This window comes from Ascaphus truei, unplaced genomic scaffold, assembly GCF_040206685.1.
Source record: "Ascaphus truei isolate aAscTru1 unplaced genomic scaffold, aAscTru1.hap1 HAP1_SCAFFOLD_3375, whole genome shotgun sequence".
Taxonomy (NCBI): Eukaryota; Metazoa; Chordata; class Amphibia; order Anura; family Ascaphidae; genus Ascaphus; species Ascaphus truei.
Genome location: NW_027456372.1, coordinates 7,517 through 16,967, shown reverse-complemented (window position 1 = coordinate 16,967; position 9,451 = coordinate 7,517). Strand labels below are relative to the sequence as shown.

The 9,451-nt window shown below is 46.5% G+C and overlaps 1 long non-coding RNA gene across 1 annotated transcript; it reads right to left on the bottom strand.

Moving 5' to 3' along the window:
• Positions 1–207: 207 nt before the first annotated feature.
• Positions 208–7,998, bottom strand: LOC142483581 (uncharacterized). Its single transcript, XR_012797387.1, has 3 exons — positions 7,781–7,998; positions 6,137–6,199; positions 208–467 (listed from the first exon to the last, which is right to left on the bottom strand). It is a non-coding gene; the product is annotated as an uncharacterized LOC142483581 (long non-coding RNA).
• Between the last annotated feature and the right edge of the window lie 1,453 nt (positions 7,999–9,451).

The window sequence follows — 9,451 nt, the reverse complement described above, 5'->3', positions numbered from 1 at the left end:
GGCGGCTCTGGCCGGGGGGCGGGGTGTTCGTGCTGCTGGGAGACATCTGTCTCCCAGTGCTGCTCCTCCAGCGCGCGCAGGGAGAGCCGGCGCCGGGTTCAGCGTTTTTTTTTTGTTTTTTTTTTTAATTTACTGGTCGTTTCCCGGTGCTGGCGGCCCTGATCGCGGCGCCCCTGTAGCCAAGCCACGGCGCACCAGGGCGCCACGGCGCACACTTTGGGAACCACTGGAGTAGAGTGTATTGCTGCTTTTTAAGCAGTTATGTCACCTAAGGAATAAGGAGGGCGGCTCGATTGAAATACTTCTCACACAAGGGATTTATCCGATCAAGTGATGTGCTGGGGAGCTCATAAACATTCTTGAACAATACCTGCATATTAATCTCTTGATGAAGGCAAGCACAGACGCAATGCATGTGCAAATCTTAAACAGTCGGAACTGTGCGATGGCCATCATGAGATCTTCACCTGCGGCAAGGAAATAATTACAAAAATTAATACAGGACCAACCCACATTTGGTTTTTGAGTGTTCTGGCTTTAAACACTACGGGGATCATTCAATACACATTCACTTTTACTAAATGACAATTACGGTTAATAAGCTCTTATGGTTAACACAACCTTGTCAAATACTTCCTTTGTACTCTTCAGTCATTCAAAAAAACAGCTGAACATTTAATTGCAATATAAACACATTTCTTATTTTGGGAGCACTACTTGCTGCCAAAAAAAAGAAGATGGTTTACGGACAGATGCAACCTTTGCTTATGGCCCAAAGGTCGCAGGAAATTATTGAGCACCTCAGAAACAGTCCACAGCACAGTGCACAGCAGGCTGTAATGGCCCGATCGGGATTAACACATCGGGGCTCCCTGCATTTGAATGGGACTCGCGCTGTGTGAATCCTACCGGGCTGCACCAGTCTATAAGAGATGCGCTGAATCAGTCAGTCACTCTCCCCGAGCGTCTCTAACAGGCGATCGCGGGGATTTTATTGTATTTTAATAACACAGTATTGTAGCAGGGAGCCTTCAGAGTTGAATCGCATTAATTTTAGCCCGGGGACACCCTGCTTCCCGAGTTACAGGCCCCGTTATGGATTGCCAATATCCCCGACATGTTTAAATTCTCCCGCATCACGGCGCACTTGACCGGGAGATTTAAACAAAGCAGGGGGATACCGGCACCCCATATTGCGATTTAATTAAATCTAATTCCTCCATGCTGCCTTTCCACATAAAAATAACATCGTCAATGTAGATTCTACAGAAGTTTGGGGTCTTATGAGACTGTAGTTAGTGACTGTTTCCTATGGTAGATATCAAATTTATATAGATTTCAAACAATCCAAGTTTGCTTGAACTATGAGCTACGTTCTATATATTTGAAGATTAGCATCTATTATTCATATCATTACATGACATACACTCTGGTTGAAATCAAATTAATGATATTTAAAATCATAGAATAAAAGTTACCATGTTCAAATTCCTATCATATATTGATGGGACTATTCAGTTGAAAGATATTGATTTTATATAATTTTGTTTAGTAAAATATTGTTTTACATGATTGTACAGTTATATCTTTCTGTCTAGTATACAAAGTTGTGGGCAATTTATTATAATCACATACATCAAAGGGCCAAAAAAATGTTTCGCAAGACTTGGCTAACCGCGGGCATGTAACAGTTTCAGATAAATCATTAATGCCCACAACAAGGATTAAGTCCAAATAAAATTGTGTGGATTACAGTTATTTTACATATTAGCGAAGAATATGTTTAGCATCAGATGCCTGGAGGTTTTATTATGGTAAATATTATGCATCCTGTGTGCGGTGACTACCCATAGATGATTGATTTAAGAGACTATTTAACACAGAGAGTAGCACCACCTCTCACACATACCCCATAAGGCCTCGTCCATGGTTGTTGCTTGCAGGCGGAGGCGCGCTTAGGCGTGCTTCCACTCAGCACTGAGCCCCTACAGACGCAATTAGAGCAGCTTTAGTAGGGGCTCGCCTACGCTTCCGCAAGCGCGCGGAAGCGTAGGTCTTAGGGAAATTTAAAATTTCCCCGCTTGCCGGAGCGCATGGCCGGTCACGTGAGCGGTTCGCCCAATCAGAGCGAACCAGCTCCGTGACGTCACGGCCCGCCCCCTGACGGCGCGCAGGGAAAGCACCCGCAAGGCCATGGAAAGCACTCGCTTTCCCTGAGCCTCAGTGCGCCTCAGCACGCCAGCGGGAAGCTTGGCCGAAGCCTAAGAATCGAGAGTGCTCGCGAAACGCGTAGGGTTAAAAGTAATTTGTCCCACGTAAACCCATTTCATCGGTATAGGAATCTGAAGTGTCTGGAAACAATACAATTCCTATACCGATAAAAGTTATTAAGGATTTACAAAATAAAATCATGCAATTTATTTGGGGTGATAAAAGACCAAGAATAACGAGATCCATTATGCTTGCACGCAAATAAAAATAAAAAATAAAAAGAGGTGGAATGGCAGTGCCAGATATTAAAAAAAATATTATTTGGCATCCCATCTGAAGCAGGTTATTTTTTGGCATACCCGGTCAAACCAATACAGATGGGTAGACCTAGTAAAAAGTTTCAACAATTCAGTGGCAAACCTCCAAAAAACGTAAACCAAAACATAAGTAAACTAGTGTCTGACCACGGCAAGACGCTGAATTGCAGGGCATGGGGGGAAAAAAACCCATCTAGAAGAGATTATTCAAAGATTAAATGAGGTACAAACAATGAGGAAATTAACAGAGTTTCTAAGACATAAAACAAGGAAATTCTACAAAATCTGTGAACCATGGTCCTCAAGGGGACAGAAACAGGTAATGAGTCAAAATTATGTTTGAAGATTTGGGTGATGCATGTTGTGGGTTGTTGTGGTTATTGCCTAATTTTTATCCAACGATGTTAATGTAATATTTTGTGGTACTTTATTCTCCCCCTTCTCACATCCTCTTATTTTCTGTATCTTTTACACGTTTTTCAAAATATAAATAAAAAATAAGTTACAAAAAAAAAAAAAAAAAAAATACATAACCAAAACCAAAACATGACCCAGCCAGCATATAGTAAATTAAAATTGTACTTCCCCTGGGTTTGCCACTATGGCAATGAATGGGCGAGCTACAAATAAAATAAAAAAAACAAGCACTGAATAAAATACATTACATTTGAATTTAAAAAAATGCCAATAAACCAATTGGTTGGCACAGTGGTACACCATGCCCATATGAGCATGGTTTGCCACTTTGGCAGTCAATGGGCAATCTATTCAGTGCTTGTTTTTTATTTGTAGCTTGCTCATTGATTGCAATAGTGGCAAATCATGCTCATATTATGGGCATGTTGTACCACTGTGCCAATCAATTGGTTTATTGGGGGAGGGGGGAGTTGCGCTGGGGAGGGTAGTTAAGCCTCCCGGATGGGTAGTGGGAGAACCCCTTACTTACCATTGTGGTTAATAACCGCTACGGTGATTAAGGGGTTAGTGGCCAGTAGCTTTTTTTTTTTACCGTCGGTGCCCACTGAAGATGAGGGGGAGGAGGGCGGCCTTCATCCTGGCAGGAGCAAGTACAACTTTAATTTACTATATGCTGGCTGGGTCATATTTTGGTTATGTTTTATTTTTTAATGGGCAACTATGCTATTATCCAGATATGGATAATAGGGATTTTGCCCTTACTGTACTGTATGTGTATTGATGTTTGTATTGTAATTTTTATTGGATGTAGAGGGGGTGGGTGAAGGGGGTAGTTGCCCCAGGGTGGGTGGTTAGTCCTACCGGTGGGTAGTGGGAGGGGTTAACCCCGTCATTACCATAGCGGTTACGACCGCTAAGGTAATGAAGGGGTTAACCCCTCAAGCAACCTTCCCGGTAGCCCTAACCACCCACCTTGGGGCAACTACCCCCTTCACCCACCCCCTCTACCCCCAATAAACCAGGTACTCTGGCTTAACTATTTCATTGACTTAGCAGCTAGTCGCTAAGGTAATGAAGCTGCTTTTATTTTATTTTGAAAATCGTATTGTGTCAGGGGGTCTCTGGAGCCAAATCGCATTAATTTCAGGTCTGGGGACGCCCTGCTTCCCGAGTTACAGGCCTCGTTATGGGGTAGCGGTATCCCCCTGCTTTGTTTAAATCTCCCGGTCACGAGGGCCGCGACATGGGAGAATTTAAACATGGCAGGGATGCTTCACCCCATGATGGGGCCTATAACTCGGGAAGTTTGGGGTCCCCGGGACTGAAACTAATGTTATTCAGCTCAAGAGATCCCCTGCTACAATACTGTGTTATTAAAATACAATAAAAGCCCAGCGATCGCCTGTTAGAGGCGCGCAGGGAGAGTGACTGATTCATTCTCACTCTTAGTGCGTGTCTCTTACAGACAGGTGTAGCCCGGTAGGATTCACAGCGCAAGTTCCATTTAAACAGGGACCCCTGCTGTGTTAATCCGATCGGCCATTAAGTCTGGTAGCTAGGATCTCGCAGCGCGGGGGAGGATGCCGTACGGCAGGGGTGCGCAGTTTTTAACTCGCGTCCCCCCTGCCTCCTTACCTCCTGCCTCCTCTCCACCTGCGTCAAATGACGTCACAGGGTCATGTGACGTCCCGTTACCATGGCAACATGACGTCAAATGACCCCGCGGTGTCATTTGACGCCGGTTACCATGGCGACACGTCGCCGAAGATAAGGTAGGAGAAGCAGCAGAGGCCTCACGTGGTCCCCCCCTCCCCCCGGCACTTAATTTAAGTTCCTTGGGGGGAGAGCGCGGGACCTCTGTAGCCGCCGCGCCCCCCCTGGAAATTCTACCGCCCCACACTTCTATACAAGGGCCGCGTGCGCGCATGGCAGGGAGCCAACAGACAGCAGCGAAGATGGTGGGATTGATGATTTTGCGCCACTACCGGTGCTCAAATGTATGTGTGTGTCAATGAGATCTTATTTACACCACACACACACACACACACACACACACACACACACACACAGGAATTGAGTGATCCCGAAGTGTGAGTCTATGATATACTTGCAAGTAGCTGTATTTAAACAAAGGGGAATGGTTTTCATCTCAATACTCCTCTCGAAGTACTCCCTCTTCCACACGGCCTGCATCTTCTGTCTATGATCTCTTCTCCAAGTCCCTCATAATCACCTCCCACTACTACCTTATAAACGCTTCTCACATTGTGCTAATCTACGGATTTATGCAATACAGGCATACCCCGCATTAATGTACGCAATGGGACCGGAGCATGTATGTAAAGCGAAAATGTACTTAAAGTGAAGCACTACCTTTTTCCCACTTATCGATGCATGTTCTGTACTGCAATCGTCATATACGTGCATAACTGATGTAAATAACACATGTGTAATAGGCTCTATAGTCTCCCCGCTTGCGCACAGCTTGGGTACAGGTAGGGAGCTGGTATTGCTGTTCAGGAAGTGCTGACAGGCGCATGCGTGAGCTGCCGTTTGCCTATTGAGCGAGATGTACTTACTCGCGAGTGTACTTAAAGTGAGTGTCCTTAAACCGGGGTATGCCTGTAGTGCCTAAAAACCCTCCCTGGGCTCTAACTGCTCATCAGTACTAGGACCGTCAGAGTATTCAGAGCAGTATTCTGCCACATAGCAAGGTAAACTACTGTATTAAACACCTGGAGATGTAATCTTGTTCAAATACTTCTAAAATAATGTAATCCTACATGTTCTTATCCTTTACCTCAGATTTAAACCCTTCCTGCAATACATGGTCAACCATATTTTTAATGCCCACAAAAAACACATACACATACATATATACACATACATACTGTATATACATATATTATTTAAATTGAAACAGATTATTGAACCAATGTTAAGAGAAATGAAAGAAGGAAAGCAATGGATAATACATAGAAATTGGTTGATTTGCTGTGCAAAAGTTTTGCAAATTAAAGTCTACTTTCTACTTTCATGATATCGGATAATTTTACCATATAATAAAATGCAACAGACTTATGTATTGCCCGATTTAGATACCGGATCAGAAATCCATTGTTTCATGTGTGGCTTCTATTCATCTGGATTTCAATGAGACGAAGGCGCAAAAAAGCAGAGGAATTAGTTACCTCAATAGTGCAGGTCCCTTCAGCGTCATTCACAGCCCCGCAACATTAACAGCCACCGGTTGTCTGTTGTCGCACAGAAAAAAAACACAATAAAAACAGAATTTGTTAGATAGTTCAAAAACAGATTTTGCCAGACGAATGAGCTACAAAACATAGTTATGTGGTAGTTTTATTTTACAGCACATGGTCATTTACAGACCACAGCACAAATGCACAATCAAAATGCGAAAAGCAATTTCACAAATTGATCCCTACATGTTATGACTTGTTTTTCATAATGCTACAGACCTCAATTCATTTAAAAACTTCTTCCTCAAAATAGTGCATTAACAGAAAAACAAATTCAGTTGTGTGACAGGTAGGTTACGCTCAAACATTACCCATTCTCCATTTTTCCCTTAGCAAATTATGGTATTTAAAATAAACTTCTAGAAGGAATAAAAGAGGAGAGGACCTCACCTAACATTTAGGGGTCACTCTCTTATGGTGAGGTTATGTTAGAGCAGGGGTGGCCAACTTCGGTCCTCAAGGGTCACCAGTAGGTCAGGTTTGAAAGATATCCCTGCTTCAGCACAGGAGGCTCAGTCAATGACAGCCACCTCAGCTGAAGCAGGGATAGCCTTCAAACCTGACCTGTTGGGTGGCCAACTCAAGTCCTCAAGTGACACCATGTGTTGGAGAGTGATCCCTAAATGTGAGCTCATTGTACAGTCATAGAAACAGGGATGTGTGAATGCATGTTGTTCGCCCACACTACAGTTATATACGGTATGCTAGGTTCTATTAGCTCTTGCATAAACCATGACATTATATCTCTGCTCTGTACTAGATTAAAAATAAATACTTTCTATACATTGGATAACATATGGTGATAGCACTTATGATCAGACTGATAAATGAACATATGCAGTCATTGCACTGCATTGTTGAGTTATTACAGAAACAGTTCGCTTTTGCTGATGGGTGGTTGAAATATGTCAAACAAACATTGCAAACAATGACGTGTTGCTACCTAGTCCTGATCACAAAAGGTCAGTCATTTTTAAGCTCGATGTAAAAAATAAATAAAACAGTCAAAACGCCCATGTCCCCATTGTATTCATGTGAGAAACCGAAAACTTGTGTTTCTTTAGCTTCTGCACTAATGGCTCAGACGCCCAGAGCCCAATTTCACCGGTGCAAAGAAACGCAGCGCTAAGTGAGATCATTAGGACCATTTCTTCCCTGCAGTCAGGACACCGCTATAGTACAGTCAGCATATCTCTTATTCCCTAACCCGGGGGGGGGCGGAAAAACACCGGGACTTGTCCACCTTCCCTGCTCTCCCCACCACCCCCGGCTCTCCCCACCACCCCCGGCTCTCCCCACCACCCTCTGCTCTTTCCACCACAGTGCTCTCCACACCACCCCCTGCTCTCCCCATCTCCCCTTTGTGCTGAACCCACAGAGAGCAAACACCCCTCTACTCACATCTATATTATAACCAGAATCCCCTGTGGCTGCTTTCTGCTGACCCCATAGAGGGAGGCTCTGGTATCTCAACCATTACAGGCCAAAGTGGTTACAGGTTATGCGCGCTTGTCCTAACCCGCACTGCCTGCGTTACTCTGCGTGACACCGGATCTTCCCGTTACCCAGCATCACCTGCTCCTGTGAAGGATCAGCAGTCACTGCTCCTGTGGGAGGCCGCCGGATCAGCAGGCTCCTGATGGGTGGCCTGGGTTTCGGGTGTTGGACCCCATCGGGTGGCGCTTTACGGGTCCGAATAGGTTAATAGACAGAGGTGAGGGGGCTCGGCTGCCAACCGCAATAACATCGGCGTGGGTTTCCCCCCCCCACTCACGCTGGCCACGTCAGCACGTTGCATCACGTGATATAAGGGGTTGGCTAGGTGCAGCGTGCGGCGGTGTGAGGCGGAACAGGAATCCGAGGGCTTCATGTGGGGGGAGATGGGGAGAGAGGCAGGTCGGGGAGAGAGGCAGGCTGGGGAGAGGTGACTGGGGTTTGTGCATTGAGAAAATGCAGCAATGAATAATAACACAATACACTGATAATAGCTGAATGTGACTGGGTAATACGGAACGTTTAATGATTAACACGATACAGTCCTACAGTATATACACTATGTATGTGCAATGTAAAGCTGAGATTATACAGCCTGCGTGCCAACCTCAAATTGGCAAAGGCCGCGCTCATGGTTGTGGCGTCGGTGTATGCGCGCACTTCTGGGACTCTTACCTGATCTCCTATTGTAGTTCCTCAAGTACCACCTAGAGGCGCTGTAGCGCGTCGATGCTGCTACATTTTGAGAATTGCCCAATACTCAGGCCTCGTCCAGGGTGGAAACTCCCCTGCTCAGCCGGGCGATTCCTGGCCGTCTGGGGGTGCGGCCAAGACGTCACGGAGCTGGTTTGCCCTCATTGGGCGAACCGCTCACGTGACACGCTTGCGAGCTGCAAAATCAATTTTGCTTGCTCGGCAAGCGGCTGAGCGTCGAGCAGGCAAGCCCGCCCGCTCACACAGGCCACATGCATTGTCGCAACATGTCTAGCGTGAGCGCTCGGCACCACCCTGGACGAGGCCTAAGGCTGCGTCCATAGAAGGACAAGCAGCGCTGAACCGTGCGGACGCTCCGCGCTGAGACCCTACATCCTCAATGAGGATTGTCTTCAGAGGGGGCTCACGCGAGCGTCCGCAGGCGTGCTGAGGAGTTGGAGTTTTCAGCCGACAGCCAAGCTGTTTTTCAGCGCGCTGTCGGCTGAAAACATCCAATCAGCCTGAAGCAGTGTCAACGTCACGGCGCCGTGACGTTGACATCAGTGCGTCGCGGGCGATTGGCCCAGCGATGTCAATGCCCCGCCTCCAACCACCTCCCCCCGGCTCCCTTCGCGCACGCTGGCTCGCCTGCAAGTCCATGGAATCGCGCTGACTTCAGCAGGCGAGTCTCAGCGTCAGCGCGCCTCCGCTCTGCTGAACCCTGTATGGCCCCGGCCTAAGAAACACCATCAGGGAGCTCCTGGTTTACACAGCCGGGGAAATTGTTATACTACCCATGTAGTGTACCTGGTTCAATGTAAATGCGGTTTACAATACATTGGTAAGACCAAGAGAAATGTAAAAACCCGCATTCTGGAACATTTAAGGCCTCGGGCATGGTCAGGGCACCGTGCTGAGGCGAGTTGCTGCTCGGCACTGAGCCCCTGCAGCCGCAATGAGAGCGGCTTTAGCAGGGGCTCACGCACGCCTGCGGAAGCGTGTGTCTTACCAAATCTTTAGTTTCTGTGCTCGCCGGAGAGCAGGGTCGGTCACGTGAGC